Source organism: Acinonyx jubatus, chromosome X, assembly GCF_027475565.1.
Source record: "Acinonyx jubatus isolate Ajub_Pintada_27869175 chromosome X, VMU_Ajub_asm_v1.0, whole genome shotgun sequence".
Lineage (NCBI taxonomy): Eukaryota > Metazoa > Chordata > Mammalia > Carnivora > Felidae > Acinonyx > Acinonyx jubatus.
This window is the reverse complement of record NC_069389.1, coordinates 12,875,480-12,890,181: the sequence shown is the minus strand read 5'-3', so window position 1 is coordinate 12,890,181 and position 14,702 is coordinate 12,875,480. Positions and strand designations below refer to the sequence as shown.

General features: G+C 43.2%; 1 protein-coding gene across 6 annotated transcripts in view; it reads left to right on the top strand.

Moving 5' to 3' along the window:
* The window catches only part of CTPS2 (CTP synthase 2), a 104,225-nt gene that overhangs the window by 68,060 nt on the left and 21,463 nt on the right, over positions 1-14,702 (top strand). The window lies entirely within an intron of this gene.

The window sequence follows — 14,702 nt, the reverse complement described above, 5'->3', positions numbered from 1 at the left end:
TTACTTCTTTGATGTCTGACTGGTGTCAGCCACTAATTTACAAACTTCTTAAGGAGTAGAGCAATTAAGTCTGAGAAGTATATTTCTCTGTTCCCCCAGCAGCTTTAGGTCGGGGAGAGGAAAATATGATGTGGCTTGCCATCTGATATTTGCTCATCTTTCACTCCCGATAAGGTTACTCTAATTTCTGTGGAACTTATTTTCATAGATTAACACATTATATGAGACTAACATAAAGCAAGAAAAACGCCAGAGCCCTGAATTCAGTTTAATAAAGACATCTTGAGTGCCTACTCTGTGCCATATGCACTGTGCTAGATTCTGCAGACACAGTAGTGCCCAGGACAAATATCAGCCCTGTCCTCCCCCAGGGCCTCAAAACAAGTGGAAAGAGTGTCATGAAAGGGAACATGAAAGGTGCTGAAAGGGCCAGAAGCAGGGGAAGGGAACCCAGGTATCTTGGGTGTCCAGCAGCATTCCCATGAAGTTATAAGCATATCTTAGAAAAATGACTTCTTAACGAAGAATAAGACCAGAAATATGAGTTTCTCCTTTATGGATGATAAACAGCTTCTTTTAATTTTTTTAAGTTTATTTATTTATTTGGGGGGGGAGGGGCACGGAGAGAAGGAGAGAGAGACTCCTAATCTGCACTGACACAGGACTTGATCCCATGAACCCGTGAGATCATGATCTGAGCCGAAATTAAGAGTCCCGCACTTAACCGACTGAGCCACCCAGGTGCCCCAGTGATAAACAGCTTCTAAGGAATATAAAGCTTCCTAGTAAGAATGAAATTTAAAAAAGAAAAGTTTCAAGGCACATTTCTTTACTCTCTCTGGATAAGAAACCATTGTTCTCTAAATGACTTTTTTCTTTAAGAATATAAGAATTTTTTCTCTCTGTGGATATTAGTAGTGATTCTTCAGCTTTCAAATGTTTTCAAATACTTTGAAACTTTGTTCAAATAATTGCCTAAGAGACAAAAAATGGTTAGTGAGAAAGTTAATGTTTTAAAATTGTATCTGTTTTATGTAAAAGATTCACTGCTAATTGTACTAAGCTTCTAAAAAAGAGCATTGTCTTCAAAATATTTTAAATTTTGATCTGTCTTGATAGAAATAAGACTGATTTAGGATTTGTTTTTCTTTACAGTAGGCATAAAAGTAATGTCGATGATTTTTATGAATCTTGAATACAACAAAGCTTTACAAAAGTAACGGGCTGACTAGAGAACAAAAATCCTTGCTTTTAATTAATATCTTTTGCCTACTTTGAAAAAAAATTGTAATAGTTTTATTGAGATATAATTTACATACCATACAATTCAACTACTAAAAGTATGTAGTTCACTGTTTTTTATTATATTCACAGAGTTGTACAACTACCACGACAGTCAATTTCTGAACATCTTTGTCACTTCGAAAAGAATCCCTGTTTCCTTTTAGCTATGACCGGCCCCCCTCAGTCCTAAGCAACCATTAATCTACTGTCTCTACAGATTTGCCTGTTAGGAACACTTCATATAAGTGGAACCATATGACATATGATATTTTGTGTTTGGCTTATTTCATTTAGCATAATGTTTTAAGGTATACGTACAGTGTAGCACGTATCAGCACTTCATTCCTTTTTAGGGCTGAACACTATTTCATTGTATGGTTAGACTACATTTTGTTGATATGTTCATCAGTTGATGGACATTTGGGTTGTTTCCGTGCCTGCCTTAATTTTTTTTTTTAAAGTCTATTTTATTTATTTTGGAAGAGGGAGAGAGAGAGTGCAAGAGCAGGGGAGGGGCACAGAGAGAAAGGGAGAGAGAATCCCAGGGAGGCTTCTCGCTGTCAGTGCAGAGCTGGACACAGGGCTCAAACTCATCAACCATGAGATCATGACCTGAGCCGAAATCAAGAGTCCAACGCTTAACTGACTGAGCCAACCAGGCGCCCCAGGCCTGCCCTTAAATTTAAACTGTGCTTCATAGTTTGCAAATGTCATATGAGTGTGTGAACCTGTGAGCCTCAGGATGCATAAGGTTTTGCCCTTGCACTTGTGTCATGTTGGAGATGAGAGATACGAATACGACCACTGGCCATGGCTGTATTGAGTGTCATAAAAATATAAAAACAAATAGCACCATAGTATCTTGTGGATTTCTTCCCCTTAGTTGGCGTATTTCTTTTGCAGCATTTTTTCTCTAGTCAGCCCATTACTTTTGTAAGGCTCCCCCCACAGCCCCCTCATCAGCATATTTCTGCAAAATGGAACAAAATACATTTGCTTACATTGCTTCTGAAAATAATTTATAGTTTTGATGGAAAGCATTTGATGCTATTCATTCATTATTTAAATTTGATTTATGGGCCTGTGATTGCAGTGCTCTGGGTTGAATGGAAAAACAGAAAAGTAAAGGTTTATTTTTGTTGTTTTGTTTTGTTTTGTTTTGTTTTAGTAAAAGAGAATACTTTGGAATAGGGCCAAAGCCTAAAGATATTGGTGGACACAAAGGCTGGATTACTAAAGTGATTCTGATTTTTATATTCATCAGGAACAAATTCCTTTTTTTTCTTAGAGTCCTTAGTTCCCTAAGGTTCATGAAAACTAGGAATTTGATTTTTCTTTCTTCTTTTTTTTAACCACTTTATTGAGGCATGATTGACATACAAACAGCTATACATATTTCATGTACGCAGCAAGATGAGTTGAATTTGAGTTTTTGGAAGTGGAGACTATAGGTATAAATTGATTTGGACCAAAGTACTGCTAATCATCATTTGCTCTATTTGTAAGAATTGTGTTCCCAGAGGCTCACTCCTGTCCTGCGTTCTGTATGTGTGTGTTGTCCTTGTCTACAAAGGCTTTTGCTTATTAAAGGACTAATGACAGTGTGGGGGGAAATTATCAAAGCTGGTTCAAAGGTCTTCACAAACAAGATATTTTTCTAGACTGCATTTCTCTAACACTTCACCTAAGTATTAATTGCATATTCATGATCTTTTCTTTTCTTTAAATGTTTATTTATCTTGAGAGAGAGAGAGCACGTGCAAGCAGGGGAGGAACAGAGGGAGAGGGAGAGAGAGAATCCTAAGCAGGCTCTATGCTGTCAGCACTGAGCCCAATGTGGAGATCAAACCCATGAACCGTGAGATGATGATCTGAGCTGAAATCAAGAGTCAGATGCTTAACTGACTGAGCCACCCAGGTGCCCCTACTGATTTATTTCTTATTTCTAAACACTTCAGGATGTTTCCAGCATTTTGTTAGAAAAATGGTAATGTGAACATCTTGACACAGTGTTTATGTTCTTTTGATTGTTTCCTTAGAATAGATTTCCAGGACTCGGACTATTAGGTCAAAGGGTGTGAACACATTTATGACTGATAATTCTGCCAGATTGTTTGATGGAAGAGGTGAACCAGTTCATAATGATGTGAACTACACTGTACTGTTCTTGCTTTCTCTAATCGCTTTGCTAGTGTTTTTATCATTTGTTTTTTTGCTTTATTAGCAGAACAAAAAGGACCCTTTATTATTGTACTTTATGTTGCATTTCTTTTCATTACTATATTTCTTTTTCATTTTCTTTCCATTACTACATTACTGCATTTCTTTCCACTACAAAGTGGAAAGTTCCCCCACCCCAAAATGTTGGTTTATTTGTGTATATGCTGTCCGTGTTCCCATCAACACTTAAACATGGGAAGGGAGAGATCTACCAGCCCAAAGTCTATTACCTAAATGGTCTAAACCAGAGGTTAATAAACTTTTTCTGTTAAAGCCCAGAGAGTAAATATTTTCAGCTTTGGGGTCACACGATCTTTGATGTAACTGCTCAACTCTGCCATTGTAGTGTAAAAGCAGCCAGAGGCACGTATGTAAAGGAACAAGTGTGGCTGTGTGCCAGTATACCTTTATTTATGGGGGCCGAAATGTGAATTTCATGTAATTTTAATGCGTCATGAAATATTCTTTCGATTTTTTTCTTCCACGCATTTGAGAATGTAAAAACCATTCTTCATTTGAGGGCTGAACATAGTCAGGGGATTCCTGGTTTGCCTCGGAGTTGCCATGGCTTGCCAAATCCTAGTCTATACCAAGAAGCACAGGCCGAACGTGGTGTAAGGCCCAGGCAGTAAGGCTGTTACCCTCCTGGGAAGTACTCAGGGTATCTCCCCACTTGCCTGCTTGCCTGCCTAAATATACCACGTAGTGACAGGATAAGGCTCATGGTCAGTGGGTGGTCAGAACAGGCCTGGACCACTCTTCTCACATAGTTTCTAGTCTTCTACTAGAATGGGTGGCCCTGACCTCACAGCCCACCACTATAATCACTCTCCAAAATGCAACTCCTAAAACATGCATTTTAGGGTGCCTGGGTGGCTCAGTCACTTGAGTGTTGGACTCTTGATTTGGGCTCAGATCACGATCTCACAGTTTGTGAGATTGAGCCCTGCGTCCGGCTCTGCGCTGACAGCTCGAAGCCTGCTTGGGATTCTCTCTCTCCCTCTTTCTCTGCCCCTCTCTCACTGACTCACTCTCTCTCTCTCAAAATAAATAAGTAAACTTAAAAAAATGTTTAAAAAAGCATGCATCTTACCACTGGTGAACTCATTAAACAGCTCTACCTACCCTTCACATCTGTAGATTTCATTGCATGTAAATTACATACCCTCAATTTTTCTTTTTTTTAAATTTTTTTAACGTTTATTTATTATTGAGAGACAGAGAGACACAGAGCGTGAGCAGGGGAGGGGTAGAGAGAGGGGGAGACACGGAATCTGAAGTGGGCTCCAGGCTCCAAGCTCTCAGCACAGAGCCCGACGCGGGGCTCGAACTCACAAACCACAAGACCACGACCCGAGCCGAAGTTGGATGCTTAGCCAACTGAGCCACCCAGGCGCCTCACACCCTCAATTTTTCAAAACCACATTTTATCTGGATACATAGATGGCAGGACTTGTTGCACAGTGACACGGTTACTTGGTTGATTAACTCATTAGATGACATCTGAAAAGCAGGGTGAGATGGTGCAGAGCAGGTTAAGTATTAAGTGGAGTGCTTTGAAGAGTGAGAAATCAAAAATGAGGCATGACTGGAATGGAGTGGGTCAGGCTCAGGTGAGAGAGGAACCAGGGAAAGCACCAGGGAACTTTTTTATGAGAGGGTTTTAAGACTCCAAAAATAAACTTTATCGTTTTGCTTGTGGCTCTCAACTGAGTGTGAGAGATGGGGACGTAGTAAAATACAAAGCAATTCAGACAAGGTTCAGAGCTCATTAAGGGGACGGCTGACAACTTGTTTGATGGTTATAGTTTCCAAAATATTACCGTCCCCAGGCTTCATTTTTTTAGTCAGGTCCCAGATATGTTGCTGAGACATCCAGGAAAGGGAGCATGTCTTTGTGCTAAGTGTGTTTTTCAAACCAAACTGCCACCTACCAGAAAGAACGTGCTTTTCGGACCGTGCAGGTAGCATGTTTTAATACTGCACAATCTGGGGGGCGCCCGGATGGCTCAATCTGTTGAGCATCCAACTCTTGGTTTCAGCTCAGGTCAGGATCTCACAGTTCATGGGATGGAGCCCCGCATCGGGCTTCGAGCTGACAAGGAGCCTGCTTGGGATTCTGTCACCCCACCCCACCCCTCCCTCTCTGTCCCCCTCCCCCACTTTCTCTCAAAATAAATAAATAAACTTTAAAAACTACTGCACAATCTGGTGTGTGTATGCACTGGTACGGATGCTAGAGTAGACTCAGTTTAAAGCAATCCCGTATTTGATGTGCAATTTGAGAAACTCTGTTCTCCAAACCAACACCCAAATGGTCAGGGAGCCCTTGGTTTTAGAAACAGGAATGCTGTAGGGGTAGAAGGGTGCAGAGCAGACCTGAGCACTTGAGGTGGGGTGGGGGGTGTGGGCAGAGGAGGGAAAGGGCCACCCCATGAGCACAGTGCTGGGCGATGGGGTCGTTAAAAGCAAGTGGATGATAGGGTGCCTGGGTGGCTCAGTTGGTTAAGCGTCCGACTTCGGCTCAGGTCATGATCTCACGGTCCGTGAGTTCCAGCCCCGCGTCGGGCTCTGTGCTGACAGCTCAGAGCCTGGAGCCTGCTTCAGATTCTGTGTCTCCCTCTCTCTGACCCTCCGCCACTCACGCTCTGTCTCTGTCTCTCTCTCTCTCTCAAAAATAAATAAACATTAAAAAAGTTTTTTAAAAAGCCAGTGGCTGCCATTTTGCCCTGTAGGGGTGTCCAGTGCAGTGGAGAATGTGGCACATTTTGAGAGGAATTAGAAGCCCTCTGCAGTGCAGTCTATCCAGTTGGAGACCAGGTCCTGGTGATTTCCCATCAGAATTCTGAGAAGATGACCCTCATCGTCAGGGCAGATGACAAGGGACGGTGAGACTTGACACAGCTGTGTCAAGCTCCTGAGCATGATGTTGGCAGCAAGTGGAAATTGAGTGCTTTAGGAACAGACTCACTTCCTTTTGGGGATCTTCTTTGCATTTCGTCAGGATGAGGAGGAGGACTTGACTAAAATGCTTGGCCCTGCTTCACTCTAAGGGAAAAAAAGGTTTTGTTCGGAGAGAACAGGCAACAGGCCAACCAGGAAGTGTTGAGTGAGTGCCCGCATTAAGGATCTGGGCTAAATACGTGGCCTTGGAGATACAGAGTGGTCAATCTCCAATTTGAAAGCACTGAAAGGCAAGGGGATAAGGTGGAACAAATTTTCACCGGCTAGACAAATTGCTTTTGCTTTCTTATCTCTTATCAAGGCATTGATAGAGAAAAACAGCTTCTAGTTCCTGGTGTGGTTAGATTGTTAGGAGGTTTAGGAAAATAATCACGCCATACAAAAAGCTTTGGCTCGGTTAATGAGGTGATTTACAAAACAATCTAAAAGAAGTCACCGGGGATTTAGGGTTAGTTGCAAGTCCATGGCACGGTAATTTGTCGTGCTGAGACCAATGGGAGCATGCCAGCTGGCGAGCCTCGCCGCCTCCCTGCCGGTGGTCCACTGTGCGGGGTAGCTCTCTCCCCTGCTCCTTCCTGCCTTTTGCTGGGGAAACCATTCGCTAGCGTGTTTGTGGATATGGGGACTCACAGGTCTGGGACACAACAACAGAAGGCATTTATGTGACCCTTACTGGACTGGCTCTGTGCCCAGCACTTCACTCATGGGAACCAGTGGAGAGGCCAACAGCCCCACTGCAGGAGCCACACTGCCCCATCAGAGGCCCCCCCCCAGCCCCAGCTCTCAGTACCTGGCTGTGTAGGTGCTTACACTACAGTTTCTGCATCTGCAAAACGGACACCGGAATGCCTCCTGCCTCAGGGGGTTCTTCTGAGGGTTAAATCAGTTATGCATGTGGGTCCTTCAGTGCCCAGCACAGAAAAGGCACTATTTCAGTGTGGCTGTTAGGATCGTTAACGTGAAGGGGATATTGTCAATACGATAAGACCTGCATGTCTCTCAAAGTTCTGGATATGACCTAATATATATTTTTAATGTTTATTTATTTTGAGAGGAAGGGACAGAAAGAGAGAGAGAGACAGAGAGACAGAGAGACAGAGAGACAGTGTGATTGGAGGAAGGGCAGAGAGAGACACACACACAGAATCCGAAGCAGGCTGCAGGCTTTGAGCTGTCAGCTGAGAGTCAGATGCTTAACCGACTGAGCCACCCAGGCACCCCTGGGTATGACCCAGTATTAAGAATGGGGGGCCCCACTACTGGTATAGCCACTGTGGGAAACAGTATGGACGTTCCTCAAAAAAAATTAGAAATACTATATGATCTAGTAATTCCACTACTGGGAATTTACCCAAGGAAAACGAAAACACTAATTCAAAAAAAATATATATACACCCCTATGTTTCTTGCAGCATTATTTACAATAGCCAAGATATGGAAGCAACCTAAGTGTCCATCAACGGATGAATGCAAAAAGAAGCTGTGGTACATTTACACAGTGGAATATTACTCAGCCGTAAAAAGGATGAGATGCAACAATATGGATGGAACTAGAGGGCATTATGCTAAGTGAGATAAGTCAGACTGAAAAAGACAAATACCATATGATTTCACTCATAATGTGGAATCTGAAAAAAACCAAAACAAATGAATAAGCAAATGAAAAGCAGAATCCAGACCTATAAATAGAGAACAAACTGATGGTTGCCAGAGGGGATGGGGTGAGGGGTTGGGCAAAATGGGTGAAGGGGAGTGGGAGATACTGGCTTCCAGTTATGGAGTAAGTAAGTAAGTTATGGGAATAAAAAGTATAGGGCATATATATAGTCAATGGTGAGTGAGTCAATGTGGTGAGCACAGCATAACATAGAGATACTGAATCATTATGTTGTACACCTGAAACGAATATAACATCGTATTTCAACTATACTCCAATTAAAAAAAATTTTAATGAATATACAAAAAAAAAAAAAAAAAGAATGGGGTCCTGCGATGGCAGTGGGAGGGGAGAAGCAGTGAGCCTAGGGTGAGGACGAGCAGACCTCCCCGTCGTTCTAGTCTCTCTGCTTCCCACCTGCTAATAGGGACTGGCAGAAGCATAAAGAAAAATCTAAGAAAAGAGATGTTAAAAATAGGATAAGAATACTAAGCCGGGTGGAGGGGAAGAGATTCGAGCAAGGAAAAAACTGTAGAGTTAAAGGCAAGGAATCGCATTTCAAAAATAGAAAATTAGCATTTTTATAGTAGCAAATTGAGGTAAAAGATCATGAAAAACAAAACTAGGGAAAGAGGAGGAGTTTAGATACTTAAAAGAAATGAGATGTTTTATAAAAACTAAGGAAGCGGTGTAGTAAAATCTAAAAGTAATAAGTAAAGAAGGACAAAGATAGTGGCTGGCCCTGACTGCACACTTTCTAAGCATCAGTAATTATGGCGTCATGTGCATGATTTCAGTTATTTGTTTCAACACCCCTAGGACCCAGGCGAATTTTGCAGGAGAGAGAAAGGCATCTTAGCCAGGTTATTTGTTAGAAAGTCACTCAGCTGATTTCTGAGCCTGAGCTCTTGACCACCTCACTATACCAAATGGCTGGACCTTAATTAAAGGGGGAATAGAAACACCCAAACAGCTTGCGGAGCTGAAAGCTGCCTTGTGCTGAGAGACCCAGGACAGGATTCCACAGCTTTCTGGAGTGTCTTGTGAAAGGAGAGCAGGGAGAGCAGGAAATGTAGACCCCACTCTGGCTTCTGAAAGCCAGTCTGAAACCACACGCTTGGCTTGAGGAAGGACACACACACTGAATCAACATAGGGCTGAGCAGCTGGGCCGGTAGGACTGGGCTGGGAATGTAAATGAGTCAAACAGCCAGGTATAAGAGATGCCACAGCTTAAGCTCAACAATCAGTGGCAGCTAAATCAGGCCTTAGAGTCAGAGAGGCAGTAGGGAGTGGTGGGGACTGGGGCAAATTGACAAGGACTTGATCCATCAAAGGAGTAACTGCTAAAACTGATAGTCACATGAAGGACTGTGCATTCACTGTTGCCAGTCGTCTAAATTTTCAACAGAATCTGGAAATCTGGAGTTTCATGAGAAATCTCATGGTTTCTAAATGTTGGCAACATATTTAAAGTTTTAAAACACCGTGTGTCTGCCAACACTATGCAAGCCAAACACACCACATATCCACACCCTGAACAACCTCTTCGTTGGACAAATACCAGCAAACACTTGCACGTACACAGAGAGTTCTAGCTCCTGGTAGTGCCTAATTAGCACAGGGCATGGTTCTGGACAGTCTTCGAAGTGACTCGAATTAAGACACTCGTGCAGCAGTTAAAAGCTATTTGTGCAAAGGCAAGGCAGTGCTGTCAAGAGGAAAGAGGTAACAAAACCCATCAGGTAGTGATTTTACCTTTTGTCCATGCCATGGGTGATTTCCTCTAGCCCCCTGGAAATAGGAGCTGTGGAGCCCAGGTGAAAGGGAAGGATCAGAAGGTACAGAATGTGGGTCAACAGCATATGGGTGATAGCTTTTAGGAGTGAAAGTGGGGGAAGAAGGGAGGGTACAGCTCTGGGCAGGTGTCTCCAGTTGAGGATAAACAGCTAGTAAACAGGGCCAGCAGAAGGCACAGAGGAACAGAGGTCACAGATGGGGAAAGGGGGAGTTACTGTGGTCCCAACTGAAGACAGATCTGCTGGGTTTTTGAGAGCAGTTCAGTAAGATAGGTTGCAAACAATGCGGATGGGAGGTTTGGATAAAGGGGAAGTTAGGGGAAGAGGGAATGGTGGGGGCAAGAATGGGGCTGTATAAATTTCAGTTTTAAAAATTTTAATTGTGGGGGTACCTGGGTGGCTCAGTCAGTTAAGCGTCTGAGTCTTGATTTTGGCTCAGGTCACGGTCTCAAGGTTCCTGGGATCGAGCCCCAAGTTGGGCTCTGCTCTGACAATGTGGAACCTGCTTGGGATTCTCTCCCTCTGTCTCCTTCTCCTGCTTGTGCTCCCTCTGTCCCTCTTGCTCTGTCTCAAAATAAATAAATAAACTTAAAAAATACTTTAATTGTGGTAAAATGCGTGTAACATAAAATTTACCATCTTAATGTTTTTACATGTGCAGTTCAATAGTATTAAGGATATTTACATTACCGTACAACCAATCTCCAGAACTTTTTTATCTTGCAAAACTGAAACTCTGTACCCGTTTAACAAATTCCTATTCCCCCTGCCTGCAGCCCTTAGCAACCACGGTTCTACTTTCTGTCTCCATGAATTTGACTACTCTAGGGACCTCGTATAAGTGGAATCATCCAGAATTTGTCTTTCTGTGGCTGGCTTATTTCACTTGGTGTAATAGCCTTAAGGTTTATCCATGTTGTAGCATGGTCAGAAATTCCTTCCTGTTTAAGGCTGAATGATATTGCATTGTATGTATGGACCATTTTTGTGTATCCATTTTTCTGGCCATAGACATTTGGTTTCCTTCACCTTTTGGCTTTATGTAGCTTTTTGGAAGGGGAAAATTTTGGCTCTGAAAAGGAGCGAAAAATAACTCAGGTTCAGTTGCTAGGATTACTAACACGAGAGTGGGAGTGGGCAGGATCATGCATAGATTAAGAATATATTTTGGGGGCACCTGGATGGCTCAGTTGGTTAAGCCACTGACTTTAGCTCAGGTCATGATCTCGCGGTTTGTGAGTTTGAGCCCCACGTCGGGCTCTGTGCTGACAGATTGGAGCCTGGAGCCTGCTTCGGATTCTGTGTCTCCCTCTCTCTCTGCCCCTCCCCTGCTCACACTCTGTCCTGTCTCTGTCTCTGTCTCTGTCTCTGTCTCTATCTCTCTCTCAAAAATAAATAAACATTTTTAAAAATTAAAAAAAAAAGAATATATTATGTATCGGGGCGCCTGGGTGGCTCAGTCACTTAAGCGTCAGACACTTGGTTTTGGCTCAGGTCATGATCTCAATGTTTGTGAGTTTGAGGGCAGAGACTGCTTGGGATTTTCTCTCTCCCTGTCTCACTGTCTCTCCCCTGCTCGTGCACCCTCTCTCTCTCAAGAAAGAAGGAAAGAAAGAGAGAAAAAATAATATGTATGAGACAGAATTTACCCAGTAGCAAATTAGAGAAAGAGATGATGTAAATTGGCAAAGTGTTTTTGTTTCTGAGAAACCTATTGTACTTATTATTGGTGTCTTGCTGCCTATGTTGGGAGCATTTTATGGGTTTTAAGACTTTTATCAGTTGCTTTTCTCTAAAGCTTTGCTGGCACTTGGTTCTTAAAAAAATTTTTTTTTAATGTTTATTTTTGAGAGAGAGACAGACAGAGCATGAGTGGGGGATGGGCAGAGTGAGAGGGGGTACCCAGAATCAGGCTCCAGGCTCTGAACTGTCAGCACAGAGCCCGACATGGGGCTCGGACCCAAGAGCCACAAGATCATAACCTGAGCCGAAGTTGGACGCTCAACAGACTGAGCCACCCAGGCGCCTAACTTCTTAAGTGAACCTTAACCTTATGTGCACTTAATCTCTGTTGCATTTGATTTTTTTAATGTTTATGTTATTTTTGAGAAAGCGAGAGCAAGCATGAGCTGGGGAGGGGCAGAGAGACAGGAGACAGAGGATCCAAAGCAGGCTCTGCACTGACAGCACAGAGCCCAATGTGGGGCCCGAACACATGAACCACAAGACCATGACCTCAGGACAAGTCAGATGCTTAACCGACTGAGCCACCCAGGTGCTCCTGTGTTGCATTTGATTTTGTCTCCAGAAAGACTAGGATTGAAAGGAAGACTGTTGTTTTGTGGAGGATTTCCCCTGTGGCCAAGATCATGCCATGGTGGGTGTGTGCTTGATAAATCCATCTAGAGAACTGCTCTTCAGAACATGGTGTCTCTACCCCTCAGTCTTTTCACTCCACACCTAGATACCCTCCACATTCAGCAGCAGCTAGCATCTTGCCTTGTCATTGACTGTCCTCCTACAGCACTTTCAGTGACAGTGTGGATCAGTGGTTCCTAGCCTGGAACGCACAGGGAGGAGGCACTTTGTAAAAACCCATATGCCCAGGCACTCTCCTGAGAGTAACCAAATCAGAATCCCTGGGGCGGGGCCCCAGAATGAGCATTCTTGGTTTGATTTTGTTTTTAAGGTGTTTTCTTTCTTTCTTTCTTTCTTTCTTTCTTTCTTTCTTTCTTTCTTTCTTTCTTTCAAGATTTTATGTTAAGTAATCTCTACACCCAGTGTGGGGCTGGAACTCACAACCCAGAGATCAAGAGTCCTATGCTCCACTGACTGAGTCAGCCTGTGCCCTGTAAGGTTTCAAATAGAATTGGACTGCTAAGATTCTGAGCTGATTCTCAACATATAGTTTTAAAGGAAATTTTAATTTTTTTCATGGATATGGCAAAGGATTGGTTTTGTTAATTCGTTCTTGACAGATTTGTAAGCCATTGGGAAAGAATTTGAATGCAAAAAACAGTATTTCCTAAGTTCTGAAACCATATTTCATCATATCCCCTGTATATATATTTCTCATTCATTAAACAAATATTTATTGATTACCTGCTTATGTGCTAGACACTGGTTATAAGAATTGAAGGGACAAGTCCCCATCATGTCCATCATCTTCCTGCTTGGATTTCCTAGTCTACAGATAACAATAGCAGTCACATGATTTATTTACAACAGCCCTATGAAATAGGACTATTGTAATTCCCATTTTACAGATGAGGAAGCTGGGGCAGAGAGGTGAAATAATTTACCCAAGCCACATATGCATTAAATGGCGTAGGGGACTGGTGCAGTCTCTGTTGCAACTATTCCACGCTGCCATTCTAGAGGGAGAGCAAGCCTAGACAATACATAAATGAAGGGGCGTGGCTTTCCCAATAAAACTTTATTTATAAAAGCATATATATAAATATATATAATTCCTTTTATCGTAATGTGGAGATTTTTGCCATTCTCCTCACCATCTGTCAATATTGGCAGGCTCTGTTATTGGATTTCTAGGTCATCTGTTGTAATGGAGAAAGCAGAGAGGAAATTTTGGCCCACAGGAGGAAAAGATCGATCACAAAGTCAGAGGTCATAAGGGAATCAGGATCCTTTCAAAGTTAGGTCCAGAGCATTCAAATGGTTTCTCTTGTAACTTCACAATGATACATACGCTTCTTCTTCTTTTTTTCCCCCCAACTGTGCATTATTGTGCTATTAGTTTCCATTTTTCCTTTCATTTTTATGAACCGATAGTTTGAGTACAAAGGCTCTGTCGTGAACGAGCCCCCTCTCGGTGGCATGTTGGAGCTCTCTCAAAGTAGCTCCCTGTGCGCACCTATTTCCGACTTTTCTAAAACGCATGTGGTAAATATTCACTATCATTAACATCATCACCAGGGAGCTGCATCTATAGGGACAAAATCGCAAATAGAAGTTCAGTTGTGATAAACGATCATATCAGTCATGCGAGAATACAACTGATGCGAGCTTTATCCGAGTCAAAAATCTCAAAGGAGGCACGAGGCATTTGGTCTGTCTTGGTGGGAACACCCTGCCTGCAGCCTCGTGACGTCTTGGAGAGTCTGGTGACCCCCTGCCTGTTGAACTGAGCACTGCCGGCCATTCTGTTGTAGTTGGACGATGTGCTCCAGCACCATTGGCGGGTTTTCTCTGTGTGCTGGGGGTCTGCGTCATGATGGCTGGCGCTGAGGGGGTGGCTCTTGGCCTCTCCGGCTGCTCCAGTGTTAAAACCCGCTTGGTACCAGTGCCGTCCTGCTTCTGCACATGATCCAGGGGGGCCCGCTCTTGAGAGGGGTCTGGTGACGGATGCCACTGCTATCCGCCTGACACTGCCGTCACTGGGCATCCCCCCGGTCACTGTGACCATTGCCAGATTGGTCATGCCCCACATGCTGCCCTGGGCTGCAGCACCTGCAGTGACATGGGCATGTTTTAGCAGCCCCGCACGTGATCGTGAGCCATGCACTCCTGGTTAAGAATTGTTGACTCTTGGTTTCAGCTCACGTCATGATCTCTCTGTTCATGAGTTCCAGCCCCGTGATGGGCTCCACGCTGACAGTGAGGAGCCTGTTTGTGATTCTCTCTCCCTCTCCCTGTCTCTCTGCCCCTCACCTGCTTGGGCTCTCTCTCTCTCTCAAAATAATAAATAAATAAATTTTTTAAAAAACTTAAAAAAAACCCAGAATTGTTGGTATAGATGTGCTCTCATTTAATCCAGCA